Source organism: Hylobates moloch, unplaced genomic scaffold (assembly GCF_009828535.3).
Source record: "Hylobates moloch isolate HMO894 unplaced genomic scaffold, HMol_V3 SCAFFOLD_37, whole genome shotgun sequence".
In the NCBI taxonomy this organism is placed as follows: Eukaryota; Metazoa; Chordata; class Mammalia; order Primates; family Hylobatidae; genus Hylobates; species Hylobates moloch.
In genome coordinates, this window is record NW_026652312.1 from 772,640 (window position 1) to 795,268 (window position 22,629).

The 22,629-nt window shown below is 38.9% G+C and overlaps 2 protein-coding genes and 1 long non-coding RNA gene across 6 annotated transcripts in view; 1 reads left to right on the forward strand and 2 right to left on the reverse strand.

Moving 5' to 3' along the window:
* LOC116463457 (transmembrane protein 144) overlaps nt 1-756 on the reverse strand; it is a 60,635-nt gene extending 59,879 nt beyond the window's left edge. The window contains exon 1 of the mRNA XM_058434650.1: nt 578-756. The gene's annotated coding sequence lies outside the window, so the exon portion shown is untranslated. The remainder of the gene's footprint in view (nt 1-577) is intronic.
* The window catches only part of LOC116463456 (Golgi-associated kinase 1B-like), a 257,888-nt gene that overhangs the window by 180,202 nt on the left and 55,057 nt on the right, over nt 1-22,629 (forward strand). The window lies entirely within an intron of this gene.
* The window catches only part of LOC116463458 (uncharacterized), a 28,436-nt gene continuing 8,514 nt past the window's right edge, over nt 2,708-22,629 (reverse strand). Inside the window, exon 3 of the long non-coding RNA XR_004246684.2 lies at nt 2,708-3,185. This is a non-coding gene — a long non-coding RNA (uncharacterized LOC116463458). The remainder of the gene's footprint in view (nt 3,186-22,629) is intronic.

Sequence of the window (22,629 nt, forward strand, 5' to 3'; positions counted from 1 at the left end):
TGTGTGTGTGTGTGTGTGTGTGTGTGTGTGTGTGTGTGTGTGTGAGTGAAGGTTGGGGGTACTGCATTTTAGGAAAGGAAGTCCTCACTGAGAGGGAGACATTTCAGTGAAGGCCTGGAGGAGGGAGTGGGAGTGGGGAGAGAATGTCCAGTACAGAGGCCCTGAGGCAGATTTGAGGAAGGGCAAAGAAGTCACTGTAGCTGGGGTTGAGGTGGAAAGAAGGAGAGTGGTAGAAAATGGACTTAGAGAGGTAACGGGGGGTGGGAAGAATATGAGGGGCCTCATGGGCCTTATGGACTTTGGAATGGGGAACCTCTGAAGTGTTTTGATCACAGGCGATGTATTAGTCATCTGTTACTGGGTAATGAATACAGCCACCCAAAATGTATTGGCTTAAAAGAACACTAAGTATGTATTATCTCTCATAGTGTCTGTGGATCAATAATTTGGGAGCAGCTCGAGCAGGGCTTCCTACTCAGGGTTTCTCATCAGGTTGCAGTCAGAGCTGGGCTAGGGCTCTGGCCACCTGAAGAGGTGGTTAAGTCGAGAGGATTCGTGTCCCAGGTGGCTTACTCACATGACTGACAAATTGGCTGTAGCTGATCGTGGGAGATCTCAGGGCTTCTTGACATGGGCCTCACCACAGGACTGCTTGTCTCATGAAATGTCACTGCCTTTCCACAGAGTGAGAAATCCAAGAAGGTGGCTGTGTCCTTGTCCTCTATGACTTTGCATCTGAAGTCACACATCATCCCTTCTGCAGTGTTCTGTGAGTCACAGGGTTCATCCCTGATTTAGAGTGTAAGCAGATTGCATCATGGTGTGGATACCAGGAGGTGGGGATCACTGGGGGCCATCCTAGAGGCTGACCCAAGCAGAAGAAAGGAGATAATTACTGGAACAATGTCTCCCCAAAGGCATGAGTATATGGAATTTAATGCAAAAGGAGAGGAAATAGCCTTTGTTAGGGACACAGAGGGATCTTTGATAGTAACAGTATATAGGTGCAGTTAGAGGAGGTAGGAAGATCTTATGGTGAGAGCTTGTACACATTCTCATCTAATTTTTTCTCTGTTTCTCAGTGAAAAGGAAACAAGGTCATAGGTCAAGATTGAGGATTGGGAAGAAGGTGTTTGTTAGAGGTTCATCAGTATTTCAAGTTTTTCAGTATCTTTTAAGTGATGCAGTGCTCATTGCCACTAACCCTCGTTTGGTCATATTATAAAGGAGGAAAAAAAGCTGTAGTTTTGATCATTGTTCTATTGTAAGAAGCACAGCCTGCCTGAGCTTTAGTAAAGTGAAAAAACCCCAACTCTGTGTATATATTTTTTTCATTTTAAGGACAGTAATTTTTTCTTTTTAATTTCAAGAACTTTCTATGTTTACAGCATAGAAAGTTTTATGCTATAAGCATCTTTTGGTGCAGTTAGACTACTTTGTTACTTCTGCTTATGGAATAGAGTAAAATACAGATAATTACATTTGCTTAAAGGAGACATTTAAAAAATAAGACATGATTTGTCTTAGCCCAATCAGCCTAAAACCACCAGGGACAACCTGTAAACAAACCAATTGAGTTTACTGACTCATTGCAGTGTGGGGACTGCACAACAGAGCAATTGTGGGGTATCTCATCAAACAAAGGAAAATATAGAGTTAACATAGGATTTTGCTAAAGAGTGGAATTTAGGTGCGATGTAAATGAAGTGATGTTCTATGGGCTCTAAGAGAGTATGGTTGTGTATAAAAGGGGTCAACCTCAGCTCTGTACTGTGAAATGGACCTATGGTTCTTAGTCCATTTTGTGTTGCTCAGAGGAACATTTGAGGCTGCACAATCTCTAAGGAAAAGAGGTTTATTTGGCTCAGTGTTCTGCGGGCTGTACAAGAAGCATGGCACCAGCATCTGCTCCTGGTGAGAGGTTCAGGCTGCTTCCACTCATGGCAGAAGGTGAGGGGGGGTATTATGTGCCGAGATCATACGGTGAGAGAGTAAGCAAGGAGGGAGGAGGGAGGTGCCAGGCTCTGTTTAACAACCAGCTCTCTTGAGAACGAATAAAGCAAGAACTCACTCACTGCTCCCTACCCCAGGGAGAGCATTAATCTATTCATGAGGGATCCACCCTGATAACCCAAACATCACCCATTAGGCCCCACCTCCAACACATTGGTTTGGGGGAGACAAACATTCAAACCATAGCAGTCCTGTTTTCTTGAAATGAAGTCAAAATAGATGTCAAATGTTGTGTCCTGAGATGCATTCTCTGAAGCTTTGCACAGGAGCTGTAAATCAAGGCTTCACTGATCACAATGACTTAACTCCTCCAGATAAGAATGAGATGTTTCATTCTTATTGCAATAATTTTAAACAGCAATGCATCTGATAGTCTATGATTTCAGAGAATAAAATTTCTCGGTAAGTAAGCAATAGTCCCTCTAAGAACTGGGTTTTTAGGGCATTTTATGGCTGCAATATGTATTTGGGAAAAATATTGTTTTCTGATAAATTTGCACCTAGCTTAATCTGCAGCTCTGGTTCTAGATTGATGAATGACAGGGACATTGCTTTCTTGGTCCAAGTAATTTTCTCAGACTATATTCTATAACTTACTATAATTCTAAACATTGATGAGTAGGTCACTGTCCCTTCCTAGGTAATCTGAGTCAAGACACATAAAGAGTTTGTATTTCATATTTTAAATTTATAATACAAGGTGGTTGGAAGAAGTCTTCAACAGAGTATGTATATAGAATTAGATCGTTTTTAAATGTTAATGACTAAATTACCATGCCTCCCACAGCATGTTTACCAGAACTCAGCATCCAAGTGTCCCACAGTTAGGTTTGCCAGTTTCCAACAGGAGGCCTCAAGGTGCTCAGACTCCCACTGTGGCATCTTCAAAGTTTTTCTTTCTGGTTCTAGCTTGCTCTGGCTAACAACCTCTATCATCAAAGTTGTCTGAGGAAGACATCCTGTTGCTGTGACCGACGGGACTCTTGGTGGAAGCCCTATTCCCATGTGCCCATGGCTGCAGCTCTCCAAGGGAGCAGGACATTGTTGGATTCTCTAAGAAGCTCAGAGGAAGTTACTTCTCACGGTGGTGCCATATGGGACTTGAAGTCGTTCTACTCATGCTCTGTTTTTCAGTAAAGCTGCTTCTGCCTCTGTCTTCTGTGCTGTGTCTCCTGTAAGGAATTCCCAAGACTTAAAGCAAACAAAACCAAAACCCAAAGCAAAAAATACGTAAATAAATAAATATACCAAACAAATCAACTAATTAAAAAAAAGAAGAAGAAGAAATGAAGTCAACATTCTTTGAGATCCAGCTCTGATTCTACCTTACACAATGATCAAACCACAGCACTTAACTTCAGCCCACAGGTCACCACATGGCCATTCCTACCCTGCTTGTTGGCACAGCCATGTGATTTTCTTAAACAATGTTCCCCAGTCAGTGGATTCACAGGGTGAGAGCTGGCATAATACCTGTGGTGAAAAGACAGAGGAGAAAGATAATTGAAGGTGCTGATGAGAGTATCATTGACGAGATTCATCAAGGGCCCTAAGAGGGCTGGAGAAATAAGTAAGGAAAAAAAGGTACTGATGGAAAAGGCTTCTAAAGAAAGACTTCTCAATGATATATAATAACACTAACCATAACTACTAATAATTATTGAGCCTTTATTTGGGAAGGCACTGCAAAAAGAGCCTTATCTGCATTTTCTTGTTCAATTCTTAGAACAGCTTGGTGAGTTACATACTATTATTTTCTCCATTTTATGAATGAGGATTCTGAGTCTCAAAGAGTAACTTGCTCACATCCACGTGGCTAATAAGTGGTAGTGCTAGTTCTTAAACCAAATTTTCTCTGATTTCAGTGCTTGTGTTATTAGTTCTTAATATGCTTTCCAAAATATTGTGAGATATGCACCTTATTCTGAAACTTTTAATTAGATCTGAAATACACACGCAAATAAGTATCTATAGAAGGTGAAAATTGTAATATGTCTTTTTAAAATTTCTTTTATTATTATTATTATTATTATACTTTAAGTTTTAGGGTACATGTGCACAATGTACAGGTTTGTTACATATGTATCCATGTGCCATGTTGGTGTGCTGCACCCATTAACCTGTCATTTAGCATTAGGTATATCTCCTAATGCTGTCCCTTTCCCCTCCCCCCACCCCATAACAGTCCCTCCCCCCTCCCCCCACCCCACAACAGTGTGATGTTCCCCTTCCTGTGTCCATGTGTTCTCATTGTTCAATTCCCACTTATGAGTGAGAACATGCAGTGTTTGGTTTTTTGTCCTTGCGATAGTTTACTGAGAATGATGGTTTCCAGTTTCATCCATGTCCCTACAAAGGACACGAACTCATCATTTTTTATGGCTGCATAGTATTCCATGGTGTATATGTGCCACATTTTCTTAATCCAGTCTATCGTTGTTGGATATTTGGGTTGGTTCCAAGTCTTTGCTATTGTGAATAGTGCCGCAATAAACATACGTGTGCATGTGTCTTTACAGCAGCATGATTTATAGTCCTTTGGGTATATACCCAGTAATGGGATGGCTGGGTCAAATGGTATTTCTAGTTCTAGATCTCTGAGGAATCGCCACACTGACTTCCACAATTGTTGAACTAGTTTACAGTCCCACCAACAGTGTCAAAGTGTTCCTATTTCTCCACATCCTCTCCAGCACCTGTTGTTTCCTGACTTTTTAATGATCACCATTCTAACTGGTGTGAGATGGTATCTCATTGTGGTTTTGATTTGCATTTCTCTGATGGCCAGTGATGATGAGCATTTTTTCATGTGTTTTTTGGCTGCATAAATGTCTTCTTTTGAGAAGTGTCTGTTCATGTCCTTCGCCCACTTTTTGATGAGGTTGTTTGTTTTTTTCTTGTAAATTTGTTTGAATTCATTGTAGATTCTGGATATCAGCTCTTTGTCAGATGAGTAGGTTGCAAAAATTTTCTCCTATTTTATAGGTTGCCTGTTCACTCTGATGGTAGTTTCTTTTGCTGTGCAGAAGCTCTTTAGTTTAATTAGATCCCATTTGTCAATTTTGGCTTTTGTTGCCATTGCTTTTGATGTTTTAGACATGAAGTCCTTGCCCATGCCTATGTCCTGAATGGTATTGCCTAGGTTTTCTTCTAGGGTTTTTATGGTTTTAGGTCTAACATTTAAGTCTTTAATCCATCTTGAATTAATTTTTGTATAAGGTGTAAGGTGTCTTTTTACATGCACTTTCAAAAATTATCTAAGCCTGCTTCATCCACTACCCCTTCTCTCTCTCTCTCTCTCTCTCTTTTTGTTTCTAGCTCCTGAGTCCTCTCATTTTGACTCTCTTCCCATTATTCTTCTGCTTCTCAGGTGGATGACCCATTTTCAAACTTACCCTGATTTTTACCTTTAGGATTTTACCTGGATATTATTCAATTTCATGAACCAAAATCACCAGTAAGATACAGCTTAATGGTTGTCAAATATTAATAATTGTAAGAAAAAATCAGATATGCTTGAAAAAATTATCAAGCATAAGCTATGAATTGATATGGGAAGTTTACTAGTGAAAACATAATAAAAATTTGACCCACATGAGGGTTAAAGATTTAACACAGGTAACACATCCAACATGAGGATAAAATATAGTTTAATTAGTTTTGTCATAGTTGATTTGTTCTTTCTGTACACCTGCTGGTAAGAAGAAAAAACATTAACTTTGATTTAAAGCTTAGTTTGATCTGTTAATTTAGGCAGAAGCTTTATCAATAGTCTGCCTTGGCAAAAAGTAAAACACAAACAATGCTTAGTTTATTACACATCCCTCCAACCCCCAAGTTATCTCCCTCAGGTAGTGTCCCTGTGTCTGAGGGAAGGGGTGGGGCTTTCAGGACATTATGAACATAGATGAGTCAGAGTCCTAAGATGTTAGATGCTATGTCTCATAAGTCCTCTAGTTTCCAGGACAATGACCCATTTAATTTCTGCCTTGTCTGCTGGCATTTGTGGTTAAAGTGTAACTCTTGCCTTTTGCTCTTCTTACTACATAGAAACTGTCAAAATCACCAGTGGCAGCCAGTTTGCTAAATCTAATGGTTAATTCTCTGTCATTATTTGTGTCACTCTTCAGCAGCATCTGTCACAACTTATTTTTCCCTTCTCTTTCAGGTTTTGCATTCACATGGCTGCTAGAACACCAAATTATCTTGGTTATTCTCCTTTACTCTCAAAGCTTCTTCATCAGTCTCCTTGGATGGCTCTTCCTTTTATTCCTAACCTCTTAATTTTGGAGTTCCCAGATCACTCTTCTGAAATCCAGTCCCATATATCTAATACCTTACTCAGCATCTCCACTTGGATGTCCAAGAGACAACTCAAACTTATCCCAAACCTGCCCTAGACATATCTTCCCTTTCTCAGTTGCAATACTACAGTTTCTCAGACCAAAAATCTTGGGGTCTTTAGGCTCTGCTAGTCCATAGCTTTGTCTGTGTCATCATAGAGGAGAAACATAGATCAGGATTTTTTTTTCTCCTAAGGTCTTGCCTCTGTGATTCACAACCCTTTCTCTTAATTGACAATGTCTACTGTATTACAGTGCATAATCATTTTACATGTGCAAGGTTGTTTTGAAACCTAGAGACCTAGGTAAATTTGGGGTAAAACCATATATGGAATTTGAAATTTATAATCTGAAATAATCTCTTTCATGAAAATCAGATAAATGCATAAATTTTCTCTTGCAGGCTTGAGTAATAATTTCAACTGGCCACATTTCCTTGACCTCCTTTTGGCCCTCCATGGGGTCTCAAATTCAACATGTTTAAAATACCATCTTTCCTACAAGAGGCACTTATAGCTATATTTGTCCTTCTTCTGGAAATAGAACCTCTATTCTTCTTAGAATTGTTTCTCTCCCTGGTCTAACTTACAGCTTCCATAAGCATTGCCATTTTCTTGCATGAGCCCACCACCCTGGTTCCAATTTGATTGGTTCAGGAATGTCAACCTGGCCCAAGCTAAGCCAATCATAGTATTTTAAGACCCTAGTTACAACTGGTTGATCCATTATGTAGCACAAGATGGGTTAGTTACAATCCTTCCTTAGAATATTTGAAATTGGAAGCACAGGAAATAAAAGGCAGTTCCCTTCGGAGATAAAACCTACCAGAAGTAAAACTTGGGAGCTGTCTGTAGTCACATTTCTGACTATAAGAAGGAAAACAGTCTGCAGTGAGAAAGAATAAAACTGACATCTAGAGAGAGGTACAGATGAAAGGTAGATAACTAGATTCTGGTGACATTCTGGTGGCTAGATCTAGTTTTTCCTGGGGCCCAGTAGGCTATGCTTTCAACAGGTATTAATGAAGAATCTTGTACTTTATATTATGGATACCCTTGCTAACTATACTAAGAAGGAAAAAAGTATTTATTTTCTTATATAATTGGGAAGGACATCAAAATAGCTAACATAATCAAATAGCTGCAGTAACCAGGCCTCTATTTATGCTTCTGGCACTTCAGGACTGCTAGTTTTCGTTTTTATATATCCCCCATTTCTGCTTATTTTAGCTTTTGAATTAGTCTCAACTGGACTTCATGCAGTTATGCTTTTTCTAGGGCACTGAAGAAGATGGTTGCAAGCTGCTCCAGTGTCTTTTCATCCTTCCTAAAGGATGACCCTGAAGACAAAGGCTTTAGGGGAAAAGTCTAATGAAGACTCCTGATTGGTGTAGTTTAGGTCTCATGACCACCTTTGAACCAATCACTCTGGCTAGACCCAGCTCATATGCTACTTCTGTGTCTGTGGATAGGTCAGAGTCAGACACAGCTTTGCAGAAAACATGAGAAGTGGAGGGTATAGTTACTATAAAGGATATTGTAATACATTCTGAGAAGACAACACTATAGCTACCACAGTCCACTATACCATTGTTTGTTGGTTTAATTCTTTCTTGGATTCAGTGCAGCAATAAAAGTCATTTTTTGCCTAAGGCAGCTGAGTTTCCTCTCATTTGCAATCAAGAGACCTGATGAACACACATTTTCCCATCTCTCTTTTTCTTCTTAGATTCCTATCTCCCTGAATGACACTGCTTACTGAATCATTGTAGTTAAAAATGTGGGAATCCTCCTCAAGTTTTCTCTGTCTTTCACTCTCCATAGTCAAATATGTAGGAATTATTCTTAATTTCTGCCTATTCCTTCTATATTCAATAGATATCCATATCCAGATATCCTGCTATGTCAGTTCTAACTCTAAAATAGCTCTATAATCAGCCTCACTATTCCATTCCTATTGTCACAGCCATTGTTCACACTCTCATCATCTTTTGCATGATGTGCCTCCTTAATTAGTTCACTTACTTTCAGTCTTGCTTATTTGCATTCTATCTTCCACACTACTGTAAAAGTAAATCATCATGTCATTTCCATGAATGGTATTTTCTCTTGGAACCCATTGCCTTTAGAATAAACTTAAAAAGTTTCTTGGTGATGTGTACAGGATCCTTTCTGAATTTTTGCTAAGCATGCTTAACTTCTCTCTTGGTGTTTAGGTCTCAGCATCAGTTCTCACCTATGTATCCCACCTATGTATGTCACTGCTGTGTCATCTTCACCCTATTCTTTTCTGTCAGTGCTGTTCTGACCCTAAAGTCTACTCTTATCATTAGGTGTCCTTTATTTGCTCTTGGGACTTCTTGATATCCTGAATCCTTCTGCCTTTGGTACTTACCAGGTTCCCAAACCTTATATTATACATAAATCACTTATGGAGCTTTTCCTTGACCTGCCCTGGACACACTGCATTGGAAACATTTTAAAAATTTCCTCCTGGATCAGGTGTTTTGTAGGAGCAGTCATTTAGCAAACACTTGAGTGTTTCTGCTACTGCCTGATATTGAAGTTCTCAAATGCTTCTTTTCCTCACTGGTTGGAGCAATAAGTCATTTTTGCACCTTTACCTACTTCTGAGACTTCTTTGGATTGGCTGACCTGACTTTAAAATCTCTTCAGATTCCATCGTAGTCATCTCTGCTCCCCACCCTCATGGCATTAATGCAGAATCGGCTATTTCAACCATTTCGCTCTCCTATAGTTATGCAGCCCCCCCACTATTCCATCTCTTTGAATTTATTCTGTCTATACTTCCTTTATCATACGTAATTAAAACTCTAGTTCAAGTGTATGAATTGTTTTTCCCAGCTACTTTAGCTATGTCTCCAACCATATATTCTCCTTCTCACTTGAGAGCCCTAACATACCATTTCTAGATATTAACTAGGGCTTTAAAATTATTGTAGTGGCTCCAGTCATTGGCACACTACAATGGAGGGCAGATAGTGTGCATCTCTTCCAACGTCCATTTTTAATAACATCATGGCAGTCGTGTAAAATTGGCTATGGTGTGAATATTTACACCACCTAAATCAGCAAATACTCAGCAAATGCTAGATTTCTTTTTCCTTGGAGGGCTGGTTGTTACACATTTACCAGCATATCACTAGCTTCAGTGGACGACCAAGCTGTGGGACCCCTGGTGCCAGCCTAGAGTACCTGATGTAACCACTGCAGGTAAGAAGTATACACCATGGACTAATACCAGCTGAAAGCAAAAGTGGATTGAGCCTGGACAGGTGGGTTGTTAGTAGTCTCTAGACCTTAAAAAGTCTAAAACTAAGCTCCTAGTTCTGCTCCAAATCTGTTCTACTCCTGTACTGATTCATCTCAATTAATGGCAACAGCATTCACTGGGAACTTGCACAGATAATTTAAGTAATCTGTGCATCAAGTTTGGGCACACTAGTAGCATGTATCTCACAGGCTGTTTTGAGTATTAAATGAGCTGTGATTGGTAAAGTGCTTAGAATTATGTCTGGCACAATCATGATTTCCTGAAACACTATGTAAGTTTTTAAATAATTGCTCAAATCCAAACACTTAGAGTCAGCTTTGCCTCCATCATTTCTCTCATACCCCATATCCAATCTGTCAGGAAATACTTTTCCCTCAATTTTCAAAATATATATCTGGATCTGACCTCATCTTGGTATTTCTACTGTGCCAACTTGGATCAAGCCTCCATCATGTCAATCTGAATTATTGTGCTGGATTTCCTACTTTCACTCTTGCTCCCTCTGCTGTTTATTTCTAACATAACAACCAGAGTGATCCCTTTTCGTTATTTTTAGACCATGTCCACTTCTCAGCTGAAAACCCTCTAATGCAGGGGCTTCCAATCTTTGGGCTTCCCTGGGCCACAGTGGAAGAAGAAGAATTGTCTTGGATCACATATAAAATATACTAACACTAACAATAGCTGATGAGCTAAAAAAAAAATGGCAGAAACATCTCATAATGTTTTAAGAAAGTTTACAAATTTGTGTGGAGCTGTGCTGAAATCCGTCCTGGGCCGCATGTGGCCTGTGGGCCACAGGTTGGACAAGCTTGCTCTAATGGTTTCCCATTTTTCTAAAAGTAATAGCCAAAGTCCTTCCAAAGGCTTACAAGTCTTTGGCCCAGCTCTGAGCTTTCCTCTGACATCATCTTTTATAATACTGTCTCACTCAGATCTAGTCCTCTTGGAATTCTACCATGGAGTGAGTGAGGGGAGTGTTGTAGGACTGTCAAAACAAGAATGAGTGAGAAAGCAAGAATGGGCACAGTGAGGGCAAGGGGTGCAGGGTGGGGTGTATGGTTTAAGTGGTACAGATCAAAAAGTAAGAGTCCACGTAGGAGCAGTTCAAGAATTTTGTCCAAAACACAACAAGTGAAAACAAGATCTGTACCCAGCCCCTTGGAAATAGGCCTAGTATGAAGAAGGCAAGAAAACAGCTCCAAGTGCCCGGCATAGATCTTGCCAGCCTTGAATACCCTTGAGTCCTAAAATTAGGCCAAATGTGGTCTGGCTTTGTTGTAGCAGTATTTGGTGCTAGGAAGCCTGTACATGTTTTGACACAAAAAATATTTCTAAACCTGATGGTATGTGGAACCAACTCCTGTAATAACACTGACCTGATTTTGTCCTAGAAAAGTGATGGGATGGCTCCTATAACTATAATTGAAAGTTCCTTGGGAAAAGCTGGGATGTGGCTGACATGAAGGCAAGCAAAAAAAAAAAAAAAAAAAACCAACTGTGGCAGCCAGGACAACTGGGAGAATCAGCTGTGATCTAGCTCATGGATAATCTTCATGTATTCAGAGACCAAGAATACATAGACCAAGAGCGGATATACTGATTGTTATCTTTTAAAATACAGTATTGATAGGGCCATATTGTAAACCAAGCAAGCAGATAATAAACAATGAAACAAAACCAGAAAGAAGCCTTTTGTCTGCCCAGTTTAAAACATTGTACTGGGAAAAATCTACTGCAATGAAATCTACTGGGTAGGATCCCAACTGTTTTCTTACAGCCTAGCCTCATCATCTGCCTCGTCCCTTTTTCTGATACTGATCTCAGTTTATTAATCCTTTTCCAGTCTGTACACGTACCTTTCCAGTTTTGTTTCTGGCATATTAGCTCATTGTTACCTGCTTGTTTCTGGGATTCAATACTGCTTTTATGATTACTTGGCTGTAGCTCTTCTATTCATTATATCTGCTTTGCTTGGGTCCCTATGCTTTAGGTCCCTGTGGGTACAGTTGGCCCTAGTATTATAACCTTCCCCTATACCAACTGCCCTGGCCCTTTTGTCATCTGTATCTGCCTTATCCTGGCTTCTCCTAGACCATGTGCTTGGGTTAATCCAGGCTACCCTCAGAGATATACAGGCTACTCTATGCAAACATCTCATGACATGATAGAAAATTTCAGCATAGCACATCCAGCCACCAAATAGAATATTCCAGCATGCTGGCAAGGTTAAAGTTGGTCTATTTAAATTTGTCCTAGCTGAGAATTTAGGACCTAGTCCTAGACCCTCCTGTAACTAGACCCTCCTGTGAATCATTTCCATAAAGGCCTGATGAACATGATAAAAAATTTGATGATGAATCCATTATACTTATATGTAATTGATGCTGTTTGTTTACTACAGAGTTGCCCATGTAGCCAATATACATTTCCCCCAGCTGCTAAAAGTGCAGAAGCTGAGGCCTAGGCCAGCAACTTTCTCCAAAGGTTTTCCCTTGGCTGACAGAGCTACCTCATCCAGAGATGCTTGGGAAGTTACTCCCTCTCCCTACCCCCATTCTACCTGGATTAGACTTTGAATCCAGTTTTTTGTATAGGGTGGAGTTGAGGGAAATGAGGCTTCTTCCCACATAATCACCGTATGGGACTCTCTGAGAAAGGCTACTAGTCTGTGACTTTGTGCTGTATGAGTGGTGCCAATTAAAATTATTCTTCCTCCCACCTTTAAATAAAATCTACCTTGAGACTTCACATTTTTAGTCAATTCAAGCATTAAAACCTTTCTCTTACACTGATTAGGACATTATTTCCAGATGATAGCTCTGATACATCTTTTTGGACAAGTTGTCAAATCCTTGCATCATCAAGTATGCTTTACCCCAGTAATGACTTGCATCTTTTACAGGAAATAGATCTTCAGACTTATAAAATACAGGTACGAGAGAGAGTGTTAGTTCCTCTCATCAAATTGCATTGATGTGAGGCTTTAGAAAGAGGCACTGGATTCTGTTTCCATGACAACCGCTTCACTGTTCAAGGGGAAAACAGGACAGTGATTGAAATCTGTGTTAATGGCAGCTCTAAAAATAATCAGCAATGTATTGAAATCAAATGAAAGACCCAGGAGGCAATTAATAAAAATTGTAACCATGGAGAGTGAGATTATTACAGTTATAATATTCTTTAAGAATTACAGAAATGGCTGGTGACAAAAATAGTTTTGGGGAGAATCAATTATTATTTTGTTTGTTCATTCTTTCAGGTGGCTGTCGATATATTCATTATATGCCAGCCATAGGTTAGGACCTGAAGATACAGAGGTGAATCAACAATGTCTCTATCTTCCAGGACCTCATGGTTTTATCTTCTAGGGTCTCACAGTTTTATAAAAAGAGAATCCACCATGATTATAATGGACATTTTGTTTGCATACCCAACATCTAACCATTTCCCACTGTGTAGCAGCCAGGCAATTCCACAGCCAAGTCCAGGGACAATTCAAAATCATTTAGTATAGTTATTGGTTCTTCAGTGAGCATGCAACCAAGGCATAAACCTATATGACACCCTTTTATTAAGAGTGGCTTCTGCACAAAGCTCAGAAACGTTGAGTGGCTGTGGGATGCTTATAATCTTTTTTACTTAAACATAAAAAAGGGAGCAGTAAGGTCTGCTGCTTCAGGCAGCTACCTTGTGATTAGGGGGAAAATCAGCCTGAGGATGAAACCAGCCCTTGGACAAGGGCAATGCCAGGAGAATCACAGATAAACATAGCCAGACCTGACTGAACTGCATGAACCTACTCTACCTCTATATGTTCTAGAGATCACAGCCCACCAAATTTCTTTTTGTGGAAGCTTGAGTTGGGTTTTCGTGGTTTTTTTCACCTGAAAATAAAAAAAAAGCATACAGCTAATAATAAATGTCAATGTCATGAAATAAGTGTAATATTGCAAATAAGCAGAGGTAACTATTGGATGTACAGGGAGAGAATAAATCAGAGGGAGAAAGAGGAGGTAACAATGAACTCAATCTCGGAGAAAGGAGAGCAGAGAAGATCATGAAGCATCTTATATTGTGAAGGTAGAAAATTCAGCTTTGTTGTCAGCATAGTTCCGGACTGTCCAACTATCTAGGATTGCCGGTCAATGGCAAAATGGGCTTATCTTAACCCAAGCTCTAGGCAGAGGTGGATGTATCATGAACCTAAAGAAGCTTAAGCTCATGTGCTTGTTACTTATACTTACCCTTTGGGGAGGAAGTAGCAGCCAGGGCTGCACATTAGCAAATGGGCTGCCCCAGCTTAAAGGTTATACTCTTAGGTCTGGTGGTGTTATTGAATTGTGGATGGAGTTTTTGAAATTGTGATGTTTGTGGTATATATCAACTTTTAAAATGTTGTCACTTGGTTTTATGTATTTTCTAAGTAATTATTCTCTTTAGTATCTAAATTTGTATTCTTTTAGTTAAATAGGGTGCTCCAAACTGTATGATTGTCAGACCCACAAAATCTACATCTGTCACCTGTTTTATGAGTCGAATATTCTGAGTCTTCTTTAGATGAGTCGGTTTTAACTAAAGCTTATTTCTCTCCAGCATCTTCCTGCAATCTATAAGAAGTACGAACATGGTGAAGTATCTGCCTATTTCTCTATTTTCTAAAATTTCAGACATAGCAGGCATGTTGTCTGACAGAGCAGGCTATCAGCACTATTTCTACGTTCTCCTGGCCTCCAGGAACAACCATTGGTGAACCCAGTCAAGTATCTGGGCCTTATCTTTCTTTTTCTTTTTCTTTCTTTTCTTTTTCTTTTTTTTTTTTTTTTTAGATGGAGTCTCGCTCTGTAGCCAAGGCTAGAGTTCAGTGGCACGATCTTGGTTCACTGCAACCACCGCCTCCCGGATTCAAGCAATTCTCCTGCCTCAGCCTCCTGAGTAGCTGGGACTACAGGTGCGCGTAACCACACCCAGGTAATATTTGTATTTTTAGTAGAGACGGGGTTTCACCATGTTAGTCAGGCTGGTCTGGAACTCCTGACCTCAGGTGATCCACCTGCCCCAGACTCCCAAAGTGCTGGGATTACAGGCGTGAGCCACCGTGCCTGGCCTCTGGACCTTATCTTTAACCCCAATGAGAAGAACTTGAACTACTCCTTGCCCTCATCTCTGACTGGGGAACTAAGAATTAGGCTTCATAGCTATTTATCATCACAAATCCCAAACTTGAAGGAGTGAAGAAAATAAGTGAAAGCTGGACAGGTTAGACCAGGTGCTGCAGAAGTTGTGTGTGTGTGTGTGTGTGTGTGTGTATGTGTGTGTTATGTTGGGGGCAGGCATACTTGGCTGTATCAAAGGGTTGGGATTCTCTGAGGGCTTGTTCCCAGACAAAAAGCCATGTGAGCAAGAAACTGGAGATATTTATAAGCAACAAAATTCAATAACTAGATATGAAAAGGAAAAACATTTTCTAAATTTAAATAACAAAAAATAAATTGCAATAAATAATATTAAAGACTAGGTTATTTTTCTATCCTTCCTAGAGAAAGTATTAAAAAAATCATTGCTACATAAAGAACTTCTCAAAGAATATCAAGCCAAAAAATGTAGAATAAATATTATAAATCTGTATCAGGCAGTTAATGATGATACTAACAATAGTAATTTATTAAATTTTAAAAACTGTGATGTTTATGGTATTTATCAACTTTTAAAATGTTGTACCTTGTTTTTATGTATTTTCTAAGTAAATATTCTCTTTAGTATCTAAATTTGTATTCTTTTAGTTAAATAGGGTCCTCCAAACTGTATGATTGTCAGACCCACAAAACCTACATCTGTCACCTGTTTTATAAGTCAAATATTCTGAGTCTTCTTCAGATGAGTCGGTTTTAACTAAAGCTTATTTCTCTCCAGCATCTTCCTGCAATCTATAAGAAGTATGAACATGGTGAAGTATCTGCCTATTTTTCTATTTTCTAAAATTTCAGACATAGCAGGCATGTTGTCTGAATCCTAAATGCAATAGGCGATGATTTAACCAACTGTTTTGTTATTACATGTACCAGTTTCCTGGAACTACCACAAACTGGGTGACTAAAAACAACAGAAATTTATTCTGTCACAGTTCTAGAGATTAAAAGTCTGAAATCAAGGTATCAGCAGGGTATGCTTCTGGAAGACTCCAGGGAAGAATACTTCCTTGCCTTTCCCTAGCTTCTGGCGGCTCTCACAATCCTTGGCTTCCTTGGTTTGTAGCTGCATCACTCCAGTCTCTGCCTCCATCTTCACATGGCCTTCTTCTTTGTGTCTCTGTGTGACCCCTCCTCTTCTTATATGGACACCAGTCATTTGATTTAGGACCCACTGTAATTCAGTATGACCTCAACTTAATTACATTTGCAAAGGCCCCATTTCCAATTAAAGTCATATTTTGAGGTTCCAGGTGGATATGAATTTTTGGAAGGCACTATTCAAACTACTCCACTACATAACAGGCACATTGTACTCCCAGATGGGGATGGAGTGATTTGCATTGTCCCTATCCCATCTTGTTTCAGCAAGTTCCACATTTTAAAGTCTGTAATTGATAAGATTTCAGTTCTAAGTATAAATACTCCTAGACTTACCTCTTTGATAAATCCATTATATGTTCATAATATTCTAAATCAAAAATGCATTTAATACACCTAGCCTACCAAATATCATAGCTTAGCCTACCCTACTTTAAATATGCTCAGAAAACTTACATTAGCCTATGGTCAGGCAAAATCATCTAACCCTAAGATTATTATATAATAAAGTATTGAATATGTCATGTAATTTATTGAATATCATATATGATAGAGTACAGTATCATTATTCAGCCCTCGTGGTCACATGACTTGGAGCTGTGGCTCACTACTGCCGCCCAGCATCACGGGAGATTATCATCTCATATCTATAGCCTCGGAAAAGATCAAAGTATGGTTTCTATTGAATGCATGTAGCTTTCAATTGCTACATGTAAAGTTGAAAAATTGTAAGTTGAGCCATAACTTGGGGACCATCTGTACAAATCTCTGCATCAATAAAAAATCTTTGAAATGAAAGTGATTGAAACTCAATTTGAGCTTGTTAGGCAAAAGGGCAAATTTACTGGCACATTAATTATCGTAAGGACAGGGAAGATGGAACATCAAACTAGAGGCTCTAATCTGTATTATTCTCTTCCTTCTCCTCCTGTGCTTCTTTCTAAACAGTGACTTCATTTTGTCAAGCTGGCTGAAATGATGCGCACTATCCCTCTTCCTGGGATCATAAACTCATCGCTTCATGACTAGAGAGTAAATGTTCTCATTGTAAAAGTCCTGGAAGAAGGCTAATATTCCAAGCTTGAGTAAAGTTCTCAACCCTGGACCAATTGCTGTCCTAACAGGGAGATATACTGTTTTTGCCATAGCTTAGCCATGTATTCATTCTTACATCCAGGACAGTGATGGGGTCTATTACTAGAAGAAATGAGGAAAAAATGTTAGGTAGACAAAAGGTAGATGTCTACTATCAATAAATCATAGTTCCTTTCTCCATTCTCTCCTGTACTCCTCCACCCCCCTTTCACACAATACAGAGAATTGGATTAGAAATTGTATGGATCGGTCGGGTGCGATGGCTCACATCTGTAATGCCATCACTTTGGGAGGCCGAGGCGGGTGGGTCACCTGAGGTCAGGAGTTCCAGACCAGCCTGCTCAACATGACGAAACTCTGTCTCTACTAAAAATACAAACAATTAGCGGGGTGAGGTGGCGGGCACCTGTAATCCCAGCTACTCGGGAGGCTGAGGCAGGAGAATTGGTTGAACCCAGGAGGCAGAGGTTGCAGTGAGCCGAGATCATGCCACTGCACTCCAGCCTGGACGACAAGAGCAAAACTCTGTCTCAAAACAAAACAAAACAAAACAAACAAAAAAATTGTATGGGTCACACAACAAATAATAGCTAAAGCTAAAAATGAAGGTGAAAGAACAGTAGTTTTTGGTTTCAGTTGCAGTGCTCAAATGCCATCTAAAAAAAAAATACATGTGAAAAACACTCTGTGCTTGAAAGTTCAGAGACCTGAATTTTAGTCCCTGATCTGCCTCTAACATGTGATCTTGAACAAGTGACTAACATTACTCTTTCTCACTATCAATATACCTGACATTATGAAAGTCAACAAGAAAGATTTAAAAAGTAGTTTAGGAAAATCTATATTTAAAATGATAGAATGCTCTATATGTTCTGATAAAGCTGTTGATTTAGGAAAATTAAATAGGAGAGAGAGTCTTGTATAGTGAAAATATCACTTAATTTGAATTTAAGAGTTCTGATTCTGTCTGACTCTCAAGTTATTTACCGGTAGGCCCCTCAAGCTGCTGCTTGTATAAAATCAGTGTGTTATATTTAGTTTATCTCTTAGGCCTCTTCCCATTCTAATATTCCATAAAAATACAATGAAACCTCAATTATCCAAACTTTATATTGCTTGCTTCTTATAAAATGGAAATGTGTTTATCCTTCTGGAGGTTTGTAGCATTTCTTAAATCTGAAAAATTCTTGGCTACTTTCTCTTCAAATATTGTTTTAGTCCCATTTTCTTCTCCTTTCTTTCTGTACCTTGAGTAAACCTTTTAATTATATCTGATAAGTTTCTCATGCCCTTTCTGGATTCTCCATCCTCTTAACTGTCTGTGTGTCCGTTTGGGTATTTTCTTCTGACCTACCTTTTAGTTTATAAATTCTCTTTTCAATTGTGTATATTTTGTTTTTTTAATAAGTGAACTATGAGGTGTTTATTGATAATTTCCTTGTACATATCTTGTATTGAATTCAATGATTTTACTTAATCTTTGGGTTGATGAGTTTTTGAGTTTGAAAATTCTATCATCATCTTTTAAAATATTGTTCTGCCACTATGTCTTTCTCTTTTCTTTGGGTCATCCAGTTACACCTATGTTTGATTTTTTAACCGTGTCCAATACATATCTTAAACACTTGGTTTTAATTTTTTCTATTTATTTTTCTAATACTTTGCTTTTATATTTAATATTTTCTAGGGGCCTGTTTTTAATTTCATAAACCTCCTGTTCTGCTTTGTTCTATCTGCCTTTAAAATCAAATAAATGTTTTTTTAAATTTCAAATTTCTGAAAAACTTCAGACTAAGAATGTCCACTTAATTTTTTTTTTTTTTTTTTTTTGAGACAGAGTCTCACTCTCTCACCCAGGCTGGAGTGCAGTGGCGTGATCTTGGCTCACTGCAACCTCCACCTCGTGGGTTCAAGCGATTCTCCTGCCTCAGCCTCCTGAGTAGCTTGGATTACAGGAGCACACCACCATGCCTGGCTAATTTTTGTATTTTTAATAGAAATGGGGTTTCACCACGTTCGTCAGGCTGATCTCAAACTCCTGACCTTGTGATCCACCTGCCTCGGCCTCCCAAAGTGCTGAGATTACAGGCATGAGCCACTGCGCCTGGCCCCACTGATTTTTTATAGCCTCTAATTTTCTGTTGAAATTCTACCACTCCTTATCTTTTGCTTTACTTTCTTTTATCGATCAATCTAAGTATTTTAAAGTCTGAGTCTCCTGTAGAACTCTAAGTCATTATCTCTATCTTACCGGTAGGGAAACTAAAAAATTTCATGAAGAATAAAATCCATTGTACAATGCGTAATGTAGTCAAAGATCTTGAAAAAGAATTGGTGTCTAAACCGTTATTTTTCACTTTTAATCAATAAACATTATTCCTCTTTAGAGGAGGTAAAAAAAATTATCCATATAAAATATACTGAAAATAAATTCCATTAAACATTAAATGATGAATAGTTCTAAATCTCTCTATCTTCTTTGCATTCATTAACTAGCACTTCAGAGCAAAAATAATGGTAGCTTTTGTTATGGCTTCATATTTCTTTAAAATATTGACTTAAAATAGATTTCCAATCTGGGGAATAGATAAGAACTAATGCCATTTTGTTTTAAACAGAATTGTGTTGTAATCTTCAAGCTAAAGGCATAGCAAAAAAAAAAAAAATATGACAACATCACTGGAAATTTGCCTCAGTCTACTTACTGTTCACCATTTAATCAGATACTTTTTAATTCTGGCAGAAAGTCTAAGGAATTCATGGATCCACCTTCTAAGCACATCAAGGAGTGCTAATACACTGGGCAGTTAGAACAATGGCAGCAGAACATTTTATTTAAACTTTTGACATAATAAAATAATCATTTTTTCTTGTTTTGGTAATAATACCATTAATACTTTATAGTTGTGGCATACTACAATGTTAAAGATTCAATTAAGCAAGAGAGCACCATAATACACTTTAAATAAGACTGCTATAACTTTCACAGGCACAGTTTCAAACAGACTAGTCAACCCTCATTATTCATTAGGACTACTTCATATAAGTCAGCTTACCAGTAAGTAGCACTTTACAAAAGCCTCTTATCTACTGACTTACCATATAGGTCTTAGGAAAAATGTTTTATTTTTGAATAGATATATGGATACTATAAAGATGGTGGCTGTTTATCACTATGTTGTGAAATTTCTTGCCTTCCTTCAATTTTTTTTTTTCAAGTGGAGCAATGATTTTCTAAAAAGTCTGAGCCTTCTAAGCATAGCTCATCTCCTGGTAAAAATTGCAGTGCCCCATTAGTTAATAATGCCATCGCAAGCCATCCTTTTCTCTCTTTTAATGTATGATACAAACAAAATTTGTGCAAGTCAAAGAGCAGGGCAAAGTTTTCATATTTCATAGAGCTTTGTGTAAGTTTATTTCATAGAACTGTGGGAGTGCCAGCCAAAGAGCTTCCGGTATGAAACTTTTCAGTTGCCTTTATGGAGATGGCCACTGGCAGCGTACCACCTTGGTCATGCTCGGGCAGGGAGAGGGCAGCTTGCGCAGACAGCACAGGTAAAATGCCTTTGGAGAGAGGCGGCTTCCCAGGCTTGTGAGCTGCAAGAGCCAGGCACTCCAGTAGCACAGAGCCCGGAAATCCGGCACGCAGTCGGAGCGCGCGTGCAGGCACAGGAAGTGACGGAGAGTTGATGCGTCAGGCTTAGGCTCAGGCTGAGTGACAGTAGCTGCATGCCTGTCTCCTCGAGTTCCTGAAGGATGGAGCCTGCGTTTTGTTTTGTTTTTTTAATTTATTTCTAAATTTCCCGCCTTTTCCCTCTGTGTTGGTCATTTGCTGTTGTTATTTTTGGCATGTTTTATAATTTTCAGTCGGTTTTCAGAATATAGATAGCATACTGTACATTCTCTGTATGATGTTCCCACGAAAGTGCTGTTTTTGTTTTTTAGTTATAAAGCACTTCAGTGAATGACTTTGATCCAGTTGAGACTTAGTTTTAAGCTTTGTTATACTTGACCTTTTTAATTTGTTACTTACAGGATGTGACCATTAATCTTAGAAAGTAGCTTTGCCCAAGTCCTGGAACTGGGTTAGCATGCTCCCTCTGGATTTAATTCTAATCTCTAACTCCTCAGTGCCGTTCAGCTGCTGAAATCTCTGCTCAGCATTGGAGCTTTCTGTTTGCTGTTTCCTACTACATATCTTGAAGGCTTGCCTTGTACATGCACAAGTCAGAAATTTACCCACAGTTTGAGGGAACTTAGGATGCAATTTTGGGGACACTGTCTTAGCTTCCTGTCTTTTTCAATAGTTTGTTCCTCAAATCAGAGCTCCTTTGGCATCCTGAAACGCCAGACTTTTCTCCTCTGACGTGTGACTCCTTCTTTCTTCTTGGGCTCTTTTCGCCTTCACCGCAACTTGGAAAATGCCCCGAGGAACATTCCGAAGTGAATGTTGAATACATCTTGTATGCTTCCCTTTCTCAAGGATTCTAGCTGCTCAATATTACTTGCACTGGCTCTCCAATGCCTTCAGAGGATTGTTTATATATATGTTTTCCAATTCTTAGACTTATTTTTGGTAGGAGGTTTAGTTAAATATAAGCTACACTGTTGACTCCAGGGTCCAACATTTTATCCAGTGAATTTTAATTTGAACAATTTTATCATTTCTAAATGTTATTTTAAGATTTCTTTTTAATGTGTACCCAATCATTTTTAAAACCTTTCGTTGCATGTTCCCTTTGTCTTCCTTTATACGGTTTATATTTATCTATCTATATTTATGTTTGGATTCAAGTAATTCCAAAAATTCTCTCTCTCTCTGTGTTTTCTTTTTCTTTGTATGCTTGTGATTTCTAATATTAACTGCAGATATCTTGATGTCATTTATGGAAGTTTTAAATTTGAGAATCTCTCATTTTTAGGAAATTTGTAAACGATGGATTATATGTGTTTTTTCCTTATTTATTCTGGGTCTATGTTTTAGGTAAGAGGGCCTTTGAGAGTTTCCAGCCTGACAATATATACTGCTTGAAACAGAAAGTTATACATTTTAATTTTGAATTGTGCTCTCCGTGGAAAACTTGAAAAGAAATAAAAATGTTTCATGATGAACTTATGTTCACCAAGCCTCTCAGACACGTATATGCTCTGGCTGCAGAAATTCCAAACTCAACTTATTAAACTTTTTTATTTTACAAAGCTACACATTTTAGAAATAAATCTATCCACCTGTTAGCCGAAATTCAATTAATTGTAAAGCATTTTTTTCTTATTTAATGAAAAGAAGAGGCCGGGCACGGTGGCTCACACCTGTAATCCCAGCACTTTGGGAGGCCGAGGTGGGCGGATCACGAGGTCAGGAGATCGAGACCATCCTGGCTAACACACTGAAACCCTGTCTCTACTAAAAATACAAAAAAAAAAATTAGCCGGGCAAGGTGGCGGGCGCCTATAGTCCCAGCTACTCTGGAGACTGAGGCAGGAGAATGGCGTGAACCCCAGGGGGCGGAGCCTGCAGTGAGCCGAGATCGCGCCACTGCACTCCAGCCTGGGCGACAGCCAGACTCTGTCTCAAAAAAAAAAAAAAAAAAAAA